Source organism: Lissotriton vulgaris, chromosome 12 (genome assembly GCF_964263255.1).
Source record: "Lissotriton vulgaris chromosome 12, aLisVul1.2, whole genome shotgun sequence".
Taxonomy (NCBI): Eukaryota; Metazoa; Chordata; class Amphibia; order Caudata; family Salamandridae; genus Lissotriton; species Lissotriton vulgaris.
Window position 1 is genome coordinate 443,927,264 of NC_141700.1, and position 18,200 is coordinate 443,945,463.

Consider the following 18,200-nt stretch of genomic DNA (forward strand, 5'->3'; position numbering starts at 1 on the left):
GATATTATCTGTCTGACAGAGACTTGGCTCCAGGACTCTGACACAGCTCTTCTCAATCTGGCCTTTCCTTCTGGGTATTCGATCTACATGCTCAATCGCCCCTCGAGGGGTGGAGGAATTGCGCTTGCCATCAAATCCTGCTACCCTTGCGATTGGAGAGGGCAAAGGATCGCGGGCTGTGAAAGTGCCCTGTTTAAGGTTTCTGTTACACCTTGCTTTACTTTTTCAGGCCTGCTAATTTACCGCCCACCTGGCAGTGATGTGGCATTTAGGGAGGCTCTCCCTGATGCTGTAAGCTCACTGGCAGTGGGGTGTGCCAACTTTTCTATCTTAGGGGACTTGAATCTCCATTTTGAAACCTTGGCTTTACCCTCAGTGGGAGGTATTGTGGCTGATCTTGAGGCCCTTCAACTGCTCCAACTGGTCTCGGACCCCACCCATGTTGGTGGTCATATTCTGGACCCCTTCTTCTCGAATTTAGCTGAGGTAAAAGTGGCCTCCCCTCTTCTTATGTCTTGGACAGATCACTCGTTGGTGACTATCCAATGCCCACTACCATAGCCTCCCTTTAAACCCTCGACGCAAGTCTTGCCCAGACGGCGTTGGAGTAAATTAAAACTGGAAGACTTCCACCGTCTTCTCTCCGAGGACCCATTGGGCCCTGCGGAGAATGTGGAATCTGGTTACGACCATTTCTGCGAATGGGTAACCAGAGCCCTTGATTTCCTGATTCCAATGACTGCGAGTAGGTGTGGACCGCGAGACCCTAGTCCCTGGTATAATGGTACACAGCGTGCGTTGAAAAGCTCTTGCAGACGTGTGGAGAGAGACTGGCAGAAAACGTATGACAACAGCAAAAAAGCCTTTTATATGGCTACCATTAAGTCTTATCACCGAGCGGTCTGCAGAGCCCGGGCTGCAGTCTATGCCCTCTAATTCCGCAACAGTCCTAATCCATCCAAAACCATTTTTAAAGCTCTCAAGGATCTTGATGCTAAAAAGCCCTCCGCCGACGTCATTGGTTCCAACACTCAATGTGAAACGCTGGCGGCCTTCTTTTTGGAGAAGGTCCATTTCATCTATAGAGCTTTTCCCACGGCTGCACCTACCGGTGTCGGGCTGCCTAATCCCCCCAGACAGGTGGTGTAAGATTCTCTCCCCTGTCTCACACCGGAGATTTTTAAGACTCTAGCTCTTCGGGTTAAGTCGGGGTCTCCGGCTGACCCGCTCAAGCCAGCAATTTTTAGAGACTTGACACCCTCTAACCCAGTCTGCGATCTGATCAACATCTCGCTCTCGTCTGGCCTAGTACCTTTGAAATGGAAGCAGGCAGTAGTAATGCCCATTTTGAAGAAGCTATCGTCCAACCCTAGTAAACCAGAGAATTATAGGCCTATCTCGCTTCTCCCGTGGCCAGCCAAAGTCGCCGAGGTGCATGTTAACACCGCCCTCTCTGACCATCTCTCGCGCACTAACGTTCTGGATGATACACAGAACAGCTTTCGAGCTGGCCACAGCATGGAGACAGCACTCCTGTTTATGGCTGAGCATCTGCGGGCGGTGCTCGACGCGGGTCAAACGGCGGCGCTTGTTTTATTAGACCTGAGCACCGCCTTCAACACCGTCTTGCATAGGATCCTCCTGCAGCGCCTTGAGGAGGCAGGCGTGACCGGCACTGCACTGCAGTGGTTCCGATCATTTCTGGTGGATCGTTCTTTCTGTGTGGCTGCCCCACCCCACCAGTCCAAATTCCATCCTCTGATGCTGGGGGTCCCGCAGGGGTCCTCGCTGAGTCCCACGTTGTTCAATCTATACGTGAGGCCGCTGGCTGAGGTTGTAAAGCACTGCGGTATGACCATGGTGTCATACGCGGATGATACTCAACTAGCGGTCACAATCAGCGGGGATTCCGGGGTGGAAGCCCCAAGATTCCGAGATGGACTGCGGGTGGTGGCCAGCTGGATGACGTCCAACTGTCTCCAACTGAATGCCAAAAAGACAGAGATTATGGTCTTTGGCAAACAGACGGAACTTTGGGGCGACACCTGGTGGCCCCCCGAGTTGGGCCCCACCCCTACTCCGGCCTCGGAGATTAAAAATCTGGGGGGATGGTTGGACCCTACTCTTAGTTTTGTTGGCCATACTAAAAGAACTGCGGCCTGCTGCTTCGGCATTCTGCGCAATTTGAGACCTGCACTCAAATTCTTTGACGCTGCGACCCGTCAACTTGTGGTTCAGGCGACGGTGTTGTCTCGGCTGGATTTTGCCAGCTCCCTTTTTATAGGGTTAAATCAGGCCGAGCTCACCCGCCTCCAGCGAGTGCAAAATGCAGCCGCCAGAGCAGTAGTAGGCCTTCCTAGGGCTTGTTCTGTCTCTCCATTGGCTACCCATCAGGCAGCGGATTCATTTTAAAGTGTTGTGTATGTCTTTTAAGATCTTAAAGGGTCCCCCTGCTCAGATACTTCACAATCTTCTGTGTTTCTACATTCCTGGGCGCTCTCTTCGCTCTTCGGACCGCGAATTAGCTGCAGTTCCTCGTTTCAAACGCAGCCGAGCTGGAGGACGCTCCTTTCGGGTGCGGGCGGCTGTGTTATGGAATGCCCTTCCATTTGAAATCTGGACCCTTGCCGACCTGCTTTATTTCCGTAGAATGGTCAAGACTCTTTTGTTCCCGTAGTGTTCCTTCTTAAACGCTAATTTCTTTGAGTTATGTTGTGTGGCCTCCTTGTCAGGCGCCGGGACGCTCCTTCGATGGAGCAGCTGCGCGCATTATAAATGCCATTAACATAACATAACAAGATGAATCAGACTTTTATATTTTAATTGTATCGGAATAAGACCTAATGAAAATGATTTGTTATATAACAATTAGAAAAGCAAGGCGCTGCTGAGAGTTGAACTCAGGATCTTCTTTTTACTAAACAGGCGCTTTAACCAGCTAAGCCACAGCACCCACTTGATTCTTAATTTTGAAACACTTTTCTTTATGCTGTTCAAGAGAATATTGCTTTTTCACTTTCATAGTCTTTTCTAAGTTCACACACTTCTCTACTCATAAACTTAAGATGAATGAAGACTCTTCACTTATTCAAAAACACCTCTCTAATTTGAAGTTTACCCTATTCATATCATTTTAAAATATACCTTGCTGAAGAATGGATTAGTTGAATTCAACAATAGAGTGATCATTCACCTCTATCTTGTTCTTTGTCATTTTCTTTTCCCTATTTCAATCAATGCATTCCTACAAAAATCTTCACAATACCAAGTATTTTATTTAATTTTTAGGATAACATTCTAAAGTTCATAGAACCAGATGTTTATACTTAAATTGTATTCAACACTTGTTTGATGAAAATTACTCGGAAAGCATGGAGAAAACGGTTAAATGCTGCTGAGATTTGAACTCAGGATTTCCTGTTTACGAGACAGGAGCTTTAACCACTAAGCCACAGCACCAACGGTAATAGTAAAAAATGCATAAAGAATTTTTTGTTGATGATGAAAATGTGTTTTCTGCTATAAATTCTTCTTTATATGTATTGTAATCTTAAACACGAAAAGATACTCAATCACTACGCAAGGATTGATATGTTTTAATAAACAGGTACTCTTATAAAACCCAATTTCATTTCTTGAATTCTTTACAATTTTGTTTCATGAAGGTATTAATATTGCTCAAATCTAGGTAGAAATTTCATCTACGTCTTTCTCAAAGATATGTATTTTTTTCATTTTGCAATAACAGTATTCATTCTATAATCTTGAAAATACTTGGGTTTTTATAATGTTTAAGATGATCTGTTCAACAGTAATATGAATCAGACTTTTATATTTTAATTGTATCGAAATAAGACCTAATGAAAATGATTTGTTATATAACAATGAGAAAAGCAGGGCGCTGCTGAGAGTTGAACTCAGGATCTCCTTTTTACTAAACTGGCGCTTTAACCGGCTAAGCCACAGCACCCACTTGATTCTTAATTTTGAAACACTTTTCTTTATGGTGTTCAAGAGAATATTGCTTTTCCACTTTCATATTCTTTTCTAAGTTCACACACTTCTCTACTCAAACACTTTAGATGAATGAAGACTCTTCACTTATTCAAAAATACTTCTCTAATTTAAAGTTTACCCTATTCATATCATTTTAATATATACCTTGCTGACGAATGGATTAGTTGAATTCAACAATAGAGTGATCATTCACCTCTATCTTGTTCTTTGTCATTTTCTTATCCCTATTTCAGTCAATGCATTCCTACAAAAATCTTAACAATACCAAGCATTAAATTTAATTTTTAAGATAACTTATTCTAAAGTTCATAGAACCAGATGTTTATACTTAAATTGTATTCAACACTTGTTTGATGAAAATTATTCGGAAAGCATGGAGAAAACAGTTAGGTGCTGCTGGTATTTGAACTCAGGATTTCCTGTTTACCAGACAGGCACTTTAACCACTAAGCCACAGCACCAACGTTAACAGTAAAAAATGCATAAATCATTTATTGTTGATGATGAAAATGTGTTTCTGCCATAAATTCTTCTTTATATGTATTGCAATCTTAAACACGAAAAGATACTCAATCACTACGCAAGGATTAATATGTTTTAATAAACAGGTACTCTTATAAAACCCAATTTCATTTCTTGAATTCTTTACAATTTTTTTTCATGAAGGTATTAATATTGCTCAAATCTAGGTAGAAATTTCATCTACGTCTTTCTCATAGATATGTATTTTTTTCATTTTGCAATAACAGTATTCATTCTATAATCTTGGAAATACTTGGGTTTTTATAAGGTTTAAGATGATCTGTTCAACAGTAAGATGAATCAGATTTTTATATTTTAATTGTATCGGAATAAGACCTAATGAAAATGATTTGTTATATAACAATGAGAAAAGCAAGGCGCTGCTGAGAGTTGAACTCAGGATCTCCTTTTTACTAAACAGGCGCTTTAACCAGCTAAGCCACAGCACCCACTTGATTCTTAAGTTTGAAACACTTTTCTTTATGCTGTTCAAGAGAATATTGCTTTTTCACTTTCATAGTCTTTTCTAAGTTCACACACTTCTCTACTCATAAACTTAAGATGAATGAAGACTCTTCACTTATTCAAAAACACCTCTCTAATTTGAAGTTTACCCTATTCATATCATTTTAAAATATACCTTGCTGAAGAATGGATTAGTTGAATTCAACAATAGAGTGATCATTCACCTCTATCTTGTTCTTTGTCATTTTCTTTTCCCTATTTCAATCAATGCATTCCTACTAAAATCTTCACAATACCAAGTATTTTATTTAATTTTTAGGATAACATTCTAAAGTTCATAGAACCAGATGTTTATACTTAAATTGTATTCAACACTTGTTTGATGAAAATTACTCGGAAAGCAATGAGAAAACAGTTAAATGCTGCTGAGATTTGAATTCAGGATTTCCTGTTTACGAGACAGGAACTTTAACCACTAAGCCACAGCACCAACAGTAATAGTAAAAAATGCATAAAGAATGTATTGTTGATGATGAAAATGTGTTTTCTGCTATAAATTCTTCTTTATATGTATTGTAATCTCAAACACGAAAAGATACTCAATCACTACGCAAGGATTCATATGTTTTAATAAACAGGTACTCTTATAAAACCCAATTTCATTTCTTGAATTCTTTACAATTTTTTTCATGAAGGTAATAATATTGCTCCATTCTAGGTCGACATTTCATCTACGTCTTTCTCATAGATATGTATTTTTTTCATTTTGCAATAACAGTATTCATTCTATAATCTTGAAAATACTTGGGTTTTTATAAGGTTTAAGATGATCTGTTCAACAGTAAAATGAATCAGATTTTTATATTTTAATTGTATCCGAATAAGACCTAATAAAAATGATTTGTTATATAACAATGAGAAAAGCAAGGCGTTGCTGAGAGTTGAACTCAGGATCTCCTTTTTACTAAACAGGCGCTTTAACCAGCTAAGCCACAGCACCCACTTGATTCTTAATTTTGAAACACTTTTCTTTATGCTGTTCAAGAGAATATTGCTTTTTCACTTTCATATTCTTTTCTAAGTTCACACACTTCTCTACTCATGAACTTAAGATGAATGAAGACTCTTCACTTATTCAAAAACACCTCTCTAATTTGAAGTTTACCCTATTCATATCATTTTAAAATATACCTTGCTGAAGAATGGATTAGTTGAATTCAACAATAGAGTGATCATTCACCTCTATCTTGTTCTTTGTCATTTTCTTTTCCCTATTTCAATCAATGCATTCCTACAAAAATCTTCACAATACCAAGTATTTTATTTAATTTTTAAGATAACATTCTAAAGTTCATAGAACCAGATGTTTATACTTAAATTGTATTCAACACTTGTTTGATGAAAATTACTCGGAAAGCATGGAGAAAACAGTTAAATGCTGCTGAGATTTGAACTCAGGATTTCCTGTTTATGAGACAAGAGCTTTAACCACTAAGCCACAGCACCAACGGTAATACTAAAAAATGCATAAATAATTTATTGTTGATGATGAAAATGTGTTTTCTGCTATAAATTCTTCTTTATATGTATTGTAATCTTAAACACGAAAAGATACTCAATCACTATGCAAGGATTAATATGTTTTAATAAACAGGTACTCTTATAAAACCCAATTTCATTTCTTGAATTCTTTACAATTTTTTTTCATGAAGGTAATAATATTGCTCCAATCTAGGTAGACATTTCATCTACGTCTTTCTCATAGATATGTATTTTTTTCATTTTGCAATAACAGTATTCATTCTATCATCTTGAAAATACTTGGGTTTTTATAAGGTTTAAGATGATCTGTTCAACAGTAATATGAATCAGACTTTTATATTTTAATTGTATCGGAATAAGACCTAATGAAAATGATTTGTTATATAACAATGAGAAAAGCAGGGCGCTGCTGAGAGTTGAACTCAGGATCTCCTTTTTACTAAACTGGCGCTTTAACCGGCTAAGCCACAGCACCCACTTGATTCTTAATTTTGAAGCACTTTTCTTTATGGTGTTCACGAGAATATTGCTTTTCCACTTTCATATTCTTTTCTAAGTTCACACACTTCTCTACTCAAACACTTTAGATGAATGAAGACTCTTAACTTATTCAAAAACACCTCTCTAATTTGAAGTTTACCCTATTCATATCATTTTAATATATACCTTGCTGATGAATGGATTAGTTGAATTCAACAATAGAGTGATCATTCACCTCTGTCTTGTTCTTTGTCATTTTCTTTTCCCTATTTCAGTCAATGCATTCCTACAAAAATCTTAACAATACCAAGCATTTAATTTAATTTTTAAGATAACTTATTCTAAAGTTCATAGAACCAGATGTTTATTCTAAAATTGTATTCAACACTTGTTTGATGAAAATTATTCGGAAAGCATGGAGAAAACAGTTAGGTGCTGCTGGTATTTGAACTCAGGATTTCCTGTTTACCAGACAGGCGCTTTAACCACTAAGCCACAGCATCAACGTTAATAGTAAAAAATGCATAAATCATTTATTGTTGATGATAAAAATGTGTTTTCTGCTATAAATTCTTCTTTATATGTATTGTAATCTTAAACACAAAAAGATACTCAATCACTACGCAAGGATTAATATGTTTTAATAAACAGGTACTCTTATAAAACCCAATTTCATTTCTTGAATTCTTTACAATTTTTTTTCATGAAGGTAATAATATTGCTCCAATCTAGGTAGACATTTCATCTACATCTTTCTCATAGATATGTATTTTTTTCATTTTGCAATAACAGTATTCATTCTATAATCTTGAAAATACTTGGGTTTTTATAAGGTTAAAGCTGATCTGTTCAACAGTAAGATGAATCAGACTTTTATATTTTAATTGTATCGGAATAAGACCTAATGAAAATGATTTATGATATAACAATGAGAAAAGCAAGGCACTGCTGAGAGTTGAACTCAGGATCTCCTGTTTACTAGACAGGCGCTTTAACCAGCTAAGCCACAGCACCCACTTGATTCTTAAATTTGAAACACTTTTCTTTATGGTGTTCAAGAGAATATTGCTTTTTCACTTTCATATTCTTTTCTAAGTTCACACACTTCTCTACTCAAACACTTAAGATGAATGAAGACTCTTCACTTATTCAAAAACACCTCTCTAATTTGAAGTTTACCCTATTCATATCATTTTAAAATATACCTTGCTGAAGAATGGATTAGTTGAATTCAACAATAGAGTGATCATTCACCTCTATCTTGTTCTTTGTCATTTTCTTTTCCCTATTTCAATCAATGCATTCCTACAAAAATCTTCACAATACCAAGTATTTTATTTAATTTTTAGGATAACATTCTAAAGTTCATAGAACCAGATGTTTATACTTAAATTGTATTCAACACTTGTTTGATGAAAATTACTCGGAAAGCATGGAGAAAACAGTTAAATGCTGCTGAGATTTGAACTCAGGATTTCCTATTTACGAGACAGGAGCTTTAACCACTAAGCCACAGCACCAACGGTAATAGTAAAAAATGCATAAATAATTTATTGTTGATGATGAAAATGTGTTTTATGCTATAAATTCTTCTTTATATGTATTGTAATCTTAAACACGAAAAGATACTCAATCACTACGCAAGGATTAATATGTTTTAATAAACAGGTACTCTTATAAAACCCAATTTCATTTCTTGAATTCTTTACAATTTTATTTCATGAAGGTATTAATATTGCTCAAATCTAGGTAGAAATTTCATCTACGTCTTTCTCATAGATATGTAGTTTTTTTATTTTGCAATAACAGTATTCATTCTATAATCTTGAAAATACTTGGGTTTTTATAAGGTTTAAGATGATCTTTTCAACAGTAAGACAAGGAACATCATCGCTACTTAGCGCCTCACGCTTATCCCGCTGAACAGCGTTTTTAAAATCTTCTTTTGTGTATTTGCTATTTCTTTTTGCTGACTGCATTGTTTTTTTCAAATTGCGCCTTACCTGCATTCTAATTGGCATCCACCGCTGCTCGAGCGGGTCCGGTTCTCGGGGTGGGCTCATTTTGCAGCAGACATCTTGGAGTGGGGTAGGAGTTTGGGCGCCATCTTTTAGCGAGCGCTCTAGTGCGCTGTAGCATAGGTGGGACGCCTACTTAAGGCGAGTTGCTTCAGGGTTGGCCTGACAAGGAACATCATCGCTACTTAGCGCCTCGCGCTTATCTCGCTGAACAGCGTTTTTAAAATCTTCTTTTGTGTATTTGCTATTTCTTTTTTGATGACTGCATTGGTTTTTTAAAATTGCCCCTTACCTGCATTCTAATTGGCATCCACCGCTGCTCGAGCGGGTCCGGTTCTCGGGGTAGGCTCATTTTGCAGCAGACATCTTGGAGTGGGGTAGGAGTTTGGGCGCCATCTTTTAGCGAGCGCTCTAGTGCACTGTAGCATAGGTGAGACACCTACTTAAGGCGAGCTGCTTCAGGGTTCGGCCTGACAAGGAACATCATCGCTACTTAGCGCCTCGCGCTTATCTAGCTAAACAGCGTTTTTAAAATCTTCTTTTGTGTATTTGCTATTTCTTTTTTGCTGACTGCACTGGTTTTTTAAAATTGCCCCTTACCTGCATTCTAATTGGCATCCACCGCTGCTCGATTGGGTCCGGTTCTCGGGGTAGGCTCATTTTGCAGCAGACATCTTGGAGTGGGGTAGGAGTTTGGGCGCCATCTTTTAGCGAGCGCTCTAGTGCGCTGTAGCATAGGTGGGACACGTACTTAAGGCGAGCTGCTTCAGGGTTCGGCCTGACAAGGAACATCATCGCTACTTAGCGCCTCGCGCTTATCTCGCTAAACAGCGTTTTAAAATCTTCTTTTGTGTATTTGCTATTTCTTTTTTGCTGACTGCATTGGTTTTTTAAAATTGCCCCTTACCTGCATTCTAATTGGCATCCACCGCTGCTCGAGCGGGTCCGGTTCTCGGGGTGGGCTCATTTTGCAGCAGACATCTTGGAGTGGGGTAGGAGTTTGGGCGCCATCTTTTAGCGAGCGCTCTAGTGCGCTGTAGCATAGGTGGGACACCTACTTAAAGCTCCCTGCCTAGCGCAGCGGTATCGCCCTCGCTTAGCCTGAGTCGTGCCAGAGTCCTGCCCATCTGCGCCCGTCCGCGTACGGTCGTGTTGGTCGGGGTGGGACTCTGTCCATCGCTTGATGTTGCACGATGCTTCGTTACACCAGGGAAGCTCTTGTGTCCATCGGCCGGTGTTTGCCATCATGCGATACTGCTCGTGTACATCCTTTTTGTGGTCCACAACAGTGTGCATGCGGTAGGTGGATGCTTGAAGCCCCCGCCTTATTGGGCGATGCCGGAGCTAAGTTAGCTACTTGCAGCACACTTCCCTCGCATCTCATTACCATCTGGAACCTAAATGTGAGGTCGTTGGCTAAACACCACCAGGACATAGCCGACCTCTTGGGACAGGAACTCCCTGATATTATCTGTCTGACAGAGACTTGGCTCCAGGACTCTGACACAGCTCTTCTCAATCTGGCCTTTCCTTCTGGGTATTCGATCTACATGCTCAATCGCCCCTCGAGGGGTGGAGGAATTGCGCTTGCCATCAAATCCTGCTACCCTTGCGATTGGAGAGGGCAAAGGATCGCGGGCTGTGAAAGTGCCCTGTTTAAGGTTTCTGTTACACCTTGCTTTACTTTTTCAGGCCTGCTAATTTACCGCCCACCTGGCAGTGATGTGGCATTTAGGGAGGCTCTCCCTGATGCTGTAAGCTCACTGGCAGTGGGGTGTGCCAACTTTTCTATCTTAGGGGACTTGAATCTCCATTTTGAAACCTTGGCTTTACCCTCAGTGGGAGGTATTGTGGCTGATCTTGAGGCCCTTCAACTGCTCCAACTGGTCTCGGACCCCACCCATGTTGGTGGTCATATTCTGGACCCCTTCTTCTCGAATTTAGCTGAGGTAAAAGTGGCCTCCCCTCTTCTTATGTCTTGGACAGATCACTCGTTGGTGACTATCCAATGCCCACTACCATAGCCTCCCTTTAAACCCTCGACGCAAGTCTTGCCCAGACGGCGTTGGAGTAAATTAAAACTGGAAGACTTCCACCGTCTTCTCTCCGAGGACCCATTGGGCCCTGCGGAGAATGTGGAATCTGGTTACGACCATTTCTGCGAATGGGTAACCAGAGCCCTTGATTTCCTGATTCCAATGACTGCGAGTAGGTGTGGACCGCGAGACCCTAGTCCCTGGTATAATGGTACACAGCGTGCGTTGAAAAGCTCTTGCAGACGTGTGGAGAGAGACTGGCAGAAAACGTATGACAACAGCAAAAAAGCCTTTTATATGGCTACCATTAAGTCTTATCACCGAGCGGTCTGCAGAGCCCGGGCTGCAGTCTATGCCCTCTAATTCCGCAACAGTCCTAATCCATCCAAAACCATTTTTAAAGCTCTCAAGGATCTTGATGCTAAAAAGCCCTCCGCCGACGTCATTGGTTCCAACACTCAATGTGAAACGCTGGCGGCCTTCTTTTTGGAGAAGGTCCATTTCATCTATAGAGCTTTTCCCACGGCTGCACCTACCGGTGTCGGGCTGCCTAATCCCCCCAGACAGGTGGTGTAAGATTCTCTCCCCTGTCTCACACCGGAGATTTTTAAGACTCTAGCTCTTCGGGTTAAGTCGGGGTCTCCGGCTGACCCGCTCAAGCCAGCAATTTTTAGAGACTTGACACCCTCTAACCCAGTCTGCGATCTGATCAACATCTCGCTCTCGTCTGGCCTAGTACCTTTGAAATGGAAGCAGGCAGTAGTAATGCCCATTTTGAAGAAGCTATCGTCCAACCCTAGTAAACCAGAGAATTATAGGCCTATCTCGCTTCTCCCGTGGCCAGCCAAAGTCGCCGAGGTGCATGTTAACACCGCCCTCTCTGACCATCTCTCGCGCACTAACGTTCTGGATGATACACAGAACAGCTTTCGAGCTGGCCACAGCATGGAGACAGCACTCCTGTTTATGGCTGAGCATCTGCGGGCGGTGCTCGACGCGGGTCAAACGGCGGCGCTTGTTTTATTAGACCTGAGCACCGCCTTCAACACCGTCTTGCATAGGATCCTCCTGCAGCGCCTTGAGGAGGCAGGCGTGACCGGCACTGCACTGCAGTGGTTCCGATCATTTCTGGTGGATCGTTCTTTCTGTGTGGCTGCCCCACCCCACCAGTCCAAATTCCATCCTCTGATGCTGGGGGTCCCGCAGGGGTCCTCGCTGAGTCCCACGTTGTTCAATCTATACGTGAGGCCGCTGGCTGAGGTTGTAAAGCACTGCGGTATGACCATGGTGTCATACGCGGATGATACTCAACTAGCGGTCACAATCAGCGGGGATTCCGGGGTGGAAGCCCCAAGATTCCGAGATGGACTGCGGGTGGTGGCCAGCTGGATGACGTCCAACTGTCTCCAACTGAATGCCAAAAAGACAGAGATTATGGTCTTTGGCAAACAGACGGAACTTTGGGGCGACACCTGGTGGCCCCCCGAGTTGGGCCCCACCCCTACTCCGGCCTCGGAGATTAAAAATCTGGGGGGATGGTTGGACCCTACTCTTAGTTTTGTTGGCCATACTAAAAGAACTGCGGCCTGCTGCTTCGGCATTCTGCGCAATTTGAGACCTGCACTCAAATTCTTTGACGCTGCGACCCGTCAACTTGTGGTTCAGGCGACGGTGTTGTCTCGGCTGGATTTTGCCAGCTCCCTTTTTATAGGGTTAAATCAGGCCGAGCTCACCCGCCTCCAGCGAGTGCAAAATGCAGCCGCCAGAGCAGTAGTAGGCCTTCCTAGGGCTTGTTCTGTCTCTCCATTGGCTACCCATCAGGCAGCGGATTCATTTTAAAGTGTTGTGTATGTCTTTTAAGATCTTAAAGGGTCCCCCTGCTCAGATACTTCACAATCTTCTGTGTTTCTACATTCCTGGGCGCTCTCTTCGCTCTTCGGACCGCGAATTAGCTGCAGTTCCTCGTTTCAAACGCAGCCGAGCTGGAGGACGCTCCTTTCGGGTGCGGGCGGCTGTGTTATGGAATGCCCTTCCATTTGAAATCTGGACCCTTGCCGACCTGCTTTATTTCCGTAGAATGGTCAAGACTCTTTTGTTCCCGTAGTGTTCCTTCTTAAACGCTAATTTCTTTGAGTTATGTTGTGTGGCCTCCTTGTCAGGCGCCGGGACGCTCCTTCGATGGAGCAGCTGCGCGCATTATAAATGCCATTAACATAACATAACAAGATGAATCAGACTTTTATATTTTAATTGTATCGGAATAAGACCTAATGAAAATGATTTGTTATATAACAATTAGAAAAGCAAGGCGCTGCTGAGAGTTGAACTCAGGATCTTCTTTTTACTAAACAGGCGCTTTAACCAGCTAAGCCACAGCACCCACTTGATTCTTAATTTTGAAACACTTTTCTTTATGCTGTTCAAGAGAATATTGCTTTTTCACTTTCATAGTCTTTTCTAAGTTCACACACTTCTCTACTCATAAACTTAAGATGAATGAAGACTCTTCACTTATTCAAAAACACCTCTCTAATTTGAAGTTTACCCTATTCATATCATTTTAAAATATACCTTGCTGAAGAATGGATTAGTTGAATTCAACAATAGAGTGATCATTCACCTCTATCTTGTTCTTTGTCATTTTCTTTTCCCTATTTCAATCAATGCATTCCTACAAAAATCTTCACAATACCAAGTATTTTATTTAATTTTTAGGATAACATTCTAAAGTTCATAGAACCAGATGTTTATACTTAAATTGTATTCAACACTTGTTTGATGAAAATTACTCGGAAAGCAATGAGAAAACAGTTAAATGCTGCTGAGATTTGAATTCAGGATTTCCTGTTTACGAGACAGGAACTTTAACCACTAAGCCACAGCACCAACAGTAATAGTAAAAAATGCATAAAGAATGTATTGTTGATGATGAAAATGTGTTTTCTGCTATAAATTCTTCTTTATATGTATTGTAATCTCAAACACGAAAAGATACTCAATCACTACGCAAGGATTCATATGTTTTAATAAACAGGTACTCTTATAAAACCCAATTTCATTTCTTGAATTCTTTACAATTTTTTTCATGAAGGTAATAATATTGCTCCATTCTAGGTCGACATTTCATCTACGTCTTTCTCATAGATATGTATTTTTTTCATTTTGCAATAACAGTATTCATTCTATAATCTTGAAAATACTTGGGTTTTTATAAGGTTTAAGATGATCTGTTCAACAGTAAAATGAATCAGATTTTTATATTTTAATTGTATCCGAATAAGACCTAATAAAAATGATTTGTTATATAACAATGAGAAAAGCAAGGCGTTGCTGAGAGTTGAACTCAGGATCTCCTTTTTACTAAACAGGCGCTTTAACCAGCTAAGCCACAGCACCCACTTGATTCTTAATTTTGAAACACTTTTCTTTATGCTGTTCAAGAGAATATTGCTTTTTCACTTTCATATTCTTTTCTAAGTTCACACACTTCTCTACTCATGAACTTAAGATGAATGAAGACTCTTCACTTATTCAAAAACACCTCTCTAATTTGAAGTTTACCCTATTCATATCATTTTAAAATATACCTTGCTGAAGAATGGATTAGTTGAATTCAACAATAGAGTGATCATTCACCTCTATCTTGTTCTTTGTCATTTTCTTTTCCCTATTTCAATCAATGCATTCCTACAAAAATCTTCACAATACCAAGTATTTTATTTAATTTTTAAGATAACATTCTAAAGTTCATAGAACCAGATGTTTATACTTAAATTGTATTCAACACTTGTTTGATGAAAATTACTCGGAAAGCATGGAGAAAACAGTTAAATGCTGCTGAGATTTGAACTCAGGATTTCCTGTTTATGAGACAAGAGCTTTAACCACTAAGCCACAGCACCAACGGTAATACTAAAAAATGCATAAATAATTTATTGTTGATGATGAAAATGTGTTTTCTGCTATAAATTCTTCTTTATATGTATTGTAATCTTAAACACGAAAAGATACTCAATCACTATGCAAGGATTAATATGTTTTAATAAACAGGTACTCTTATAAAACCCAATTTCATTTCTTGAATTCTTTACAATTTTTTTTCATGAAGGTAATAATATTGCTCCAATCTAGGTAGACATTTCATCTACGTCTTTCTCATAGATATGTATTTTTTTCATTTTGCAATAACAGTATTCATTCTATCATCTTGAAAATACTTGGGTTTTTATAAGGTTTAAGATGATCTGTTCAACAGTAATATGAATCAGACTTTTATATTTTAATTGTATCGGAATAAGACCTAATGAAAATGATTTGTTATATAACAATGAGAAAAGCAGGGCGCTGCTGAGAGTTGAACTCAGGATCTCCTTTTTACTAAACTGGCGCTTTAACCGGCTAAGCCACAGCACCCACTTGATTCTTAATTTTGAAGCACTTTTCTTTATGGTGTTCACGAGAATATTGCTTTTCCACTTTCATATTCTTTTCTAAGTTCACACACTTCTCTACTCAAACACTTTAGATGAATGAAGACTCTTAACTTATTCAAAAACACCTCTCTAATTTGAAGTTTACCCTATTCATATCATTTTAATATATACCTTGCTGATGAATGGATTAGTTGAATTCAACAATAGAGTGATCATTCACCTCTGTCTTGTTCTTTGTCATTTTCTTTTCCCTATTTCAGTCAATGCATTCCTACAAAAATCTTAACAATACCAAGCATTTAATTTAATTTTTAAGATAACTTATTCTAAAGTTCATAGAACCAGATGTTTATTCTAAAATTGTATTCAACACTTGTTTGATGAAAATTATTCGGAAAGCATGGAGAAAACAGTTAGGTGCTGCTGGTATTTGAACTCAGGATTTCCTGTTTACCAGACAGGCGCTTTAACCACTAAGCCACAGCATCAACGTTAATAGTAAAAAATGCATAAATCATTTATTGTTGATGATAAAAATGTGTTTTCTGCTATAAATTCTTCTTTATATGTATTGTAATCTTAAACACAAAAAGATACTCAATCACTACGCAAGGATTAATATGTTTTAATAAACAGGTACTCTTATAAAACCCAATTTCATTTCTTGAATTCTTTACAATTTTTTTTCATGAAGGTAATAATATTGCTCCAATCTAGGTAGACATTTCATCTACATCTTTCTCATAGATATGTATTTTTTTCATTTTGCAATAACAGTATTCATTCTATAATCTTGAAAATACTTGGGTTTTTATAAGGTTAAAGCTGATCTGTTCAACAGTAAGATGAATCAGACTTTTATATTTTAATTGTATCGGAATAAGACCTAATGAAAATGATTTATGATATAACAATGAGAAAAGCAAGGCACTGCTGAGAGTTGAACTCAGGATCTCCTGTTTACTAGACAGGCGCTTTAACCAGCTAAGCCACAGCACCCACTTGATTCTTAAATTTGAAACACTTTTCTTTATGGTGTTCAAGAGAATATTGCTTTTTCACTTTCATATTCTTTTCTAAGTTCACACACTTCTCTACTCAAACACTTAAGATGAATGAAGACTCTTCACTTATTCAAAAACACCTCTCTAATTTGAAGTTTACCCTATTCATATCATTTTAAAATATACCTTGCTGAAGAATGGATTAGTTGAATTCAACAATAGAGTGATCATTCACCTCTATCTTGTTCTTTGTCATTTTCTTTTCCCTATTTCAATCAATGCATTCCTACAAAAATCTTCACAATACCAAGTATTTTATTTAATTTTTAGGATAACATTCTAAAGTTCATAGAACCAGATGTTTATACTTAAATTGTATTCAACACTTGTTTGATGAAAATTACTCGGAAAGCATGGAGAAAACAGTTAAATGCTGCTGAGATTTGAACTCAGGATTTCCTATTTACGAGACAGGAGCTTTAACCACTAAGCCACAGCACCAACGGTAATAGTAAAAAATGCATAAATAATTTATTGTTGATGATGAAAATGTGTTTTATGCTATAAATTCTTCTTTATATGTATTGTAATCTTAAACACGAAAAGATACTCAATCACTACGCAAGGATTAATATGTTTTAATAAACAGGTACTCTTATAAAACCCAATTTCATTTCTTGAATTCTTTACAATTTTATTTCATGAAGGTAATAATATTGCTCCAATCTAGGTAGACATTTCATCTACGTCTTTCTCATAGATATGTATTTTTTTCATTTTGCAATAACAGTATTCATTCTATAATCTTGAAAATACTTGGGTTTTTATAAGGTTAAAGCTGATCTGTTCAACAGTAAGATGAATCAGACTTTTATATTTTAATTGTATCGGAATAAGACCTAATGAAAATGATTTATTATATAACAATGAGAAAAGCAAGGCACTGCTGAGAGTTGAACTCAGGATCTCCTGTTTACTAGACAGGCGCTTTAACCAGCTAAGCCACGGCACCCACTTGATTCTTAAATTTGAAACACTTTTCTTTATGGTGTTCAAGAGAATATTGCTTTTTCACTTTCATATTCTTTTCTAAGTTCACACACTTCTCTACTCAAACACTTAAGATGAATGAAGACTCTTCACTTATTCAAAAACACCTCTCTAAATTTGAAGTTTACCCTATTCATATCATTTTAAAATATACCTTGCTGAAGAATGGATTAGTTGAATTCAACAATAGAGTGATCATTCACCTCTATCTTGTTCTTTGTCATTTTCTTTTCCCTATTTCAATCAATGCATTCCTACAAAAATCTTCACAATACCAAGTATTTTATTTAATTTTTAGGATAACATTCTAAAGTTCATAGAACCAGATGTTTATACTTAAATTGTATTCAACACATGTTTGATGAAAATTACTCGGAAAGCATGGAGAAAACGGTTAAATGCTGCTGAGATTTGAACTCAGGATTTCCTGTTTACGAGACAGGAGCTTTAACCACTAAGCCACAGCACCAACGGTAATAGTAAAAAATGCATAAAGAATTTTTTGTTGATGATGAAAATGTGTTTTCTGCTATAAATTCTTCTTTATATGTATTGTAATCTTAAACACGAAAAGATACTCAATCACTACGCAAGGATTGATATGTTTTAATAAACAGGTACTCTTATAAAACC

At 38.7% G+C, this 18,200-nt stretch overlaps 7 non-coding genes across 7 annotated transcripts; all 7 read right to left on the bottom strand.

Moving 5' to 3' along the window:
• Positions 1 to 3,386: 3,386 nt before the first annotated feature.
• On the bottom strand, positions 3,387 to 3,459 carry TRNAT-CGU (transfer RNA threonine (anticodon CGU)). The gene has a single exon. It is a non-coding gene; the product is annotated as a tRNA-Thr (tRNA).
• Positions 3,460 to 4,405: 946 nt separating this feature from the next.
• Positions 4,406 to 4,478, bottom strand: TRNAT-GGU (transfer RNA threonine (anticodon GGU)). The gene has a single exon. It is a non-coding gene; the product is annotated as a tRNA-Thr (tRNA).
• A 1,959-nt stretch (positions 4,479 to 6,437) lies between these two features.
• TRNAM-CAU (transfer RNA methionine (anticodon CAU)) lies at positions 6,438 to 6,510 on the bottom strand. The gene has a single exon. It is a non-coding gene; the product is annotated as a tRNA-Met (tRNA).
• Positions 6,511 to 7,966: 1,456 nt separating this feature from the next.
• TRNAT-AGU (transfer RNA threonine (anticodon AGU)) lies at positions 7,967 to 8,040 on the bottom strand. The gene has a single exon. It is a non-coding gene; the product is annotated as a tRNA-Thr (tRNA).
• Positions 8,041 to 14,909: 6,869 nt separating this feature from the next.
• Positions 14,910 to 14,982, bottom strand: TRNAM-CAU (transfer RNA methionine (anticodon CAU)). Its single transcript has one exon. It is a non-coding gene; the product is annotated as a tRNA-Met (tRNA).
• A 1,456-nt stretch (positions 14,983 to 16,438) lies between these two features.
• Positions 16,439 to 16,512, bottom strand: TRNAT-AGU (transfer RNA threonine (anticodon AGU)). Its single transcript has one exon. It is a non-coding gene; the product is annotated as a tRNA-Thr (tRNA).
• A 1,451-nt stretch (positions 16,513 to 17,963) lies between these two features.
• On the bottom strand, positions 17,964 to 18,036 carry TRNAT-CGU (transfer RNA threonine (anticodon CGU)). Its single transcript has one exon. It is a non-coding gene; the product is annotated as a tRNA-Thr (tRNA).
• Between the last annotated feature and the right edge of the window lie 164 nt (positions 18,037 to 18,200).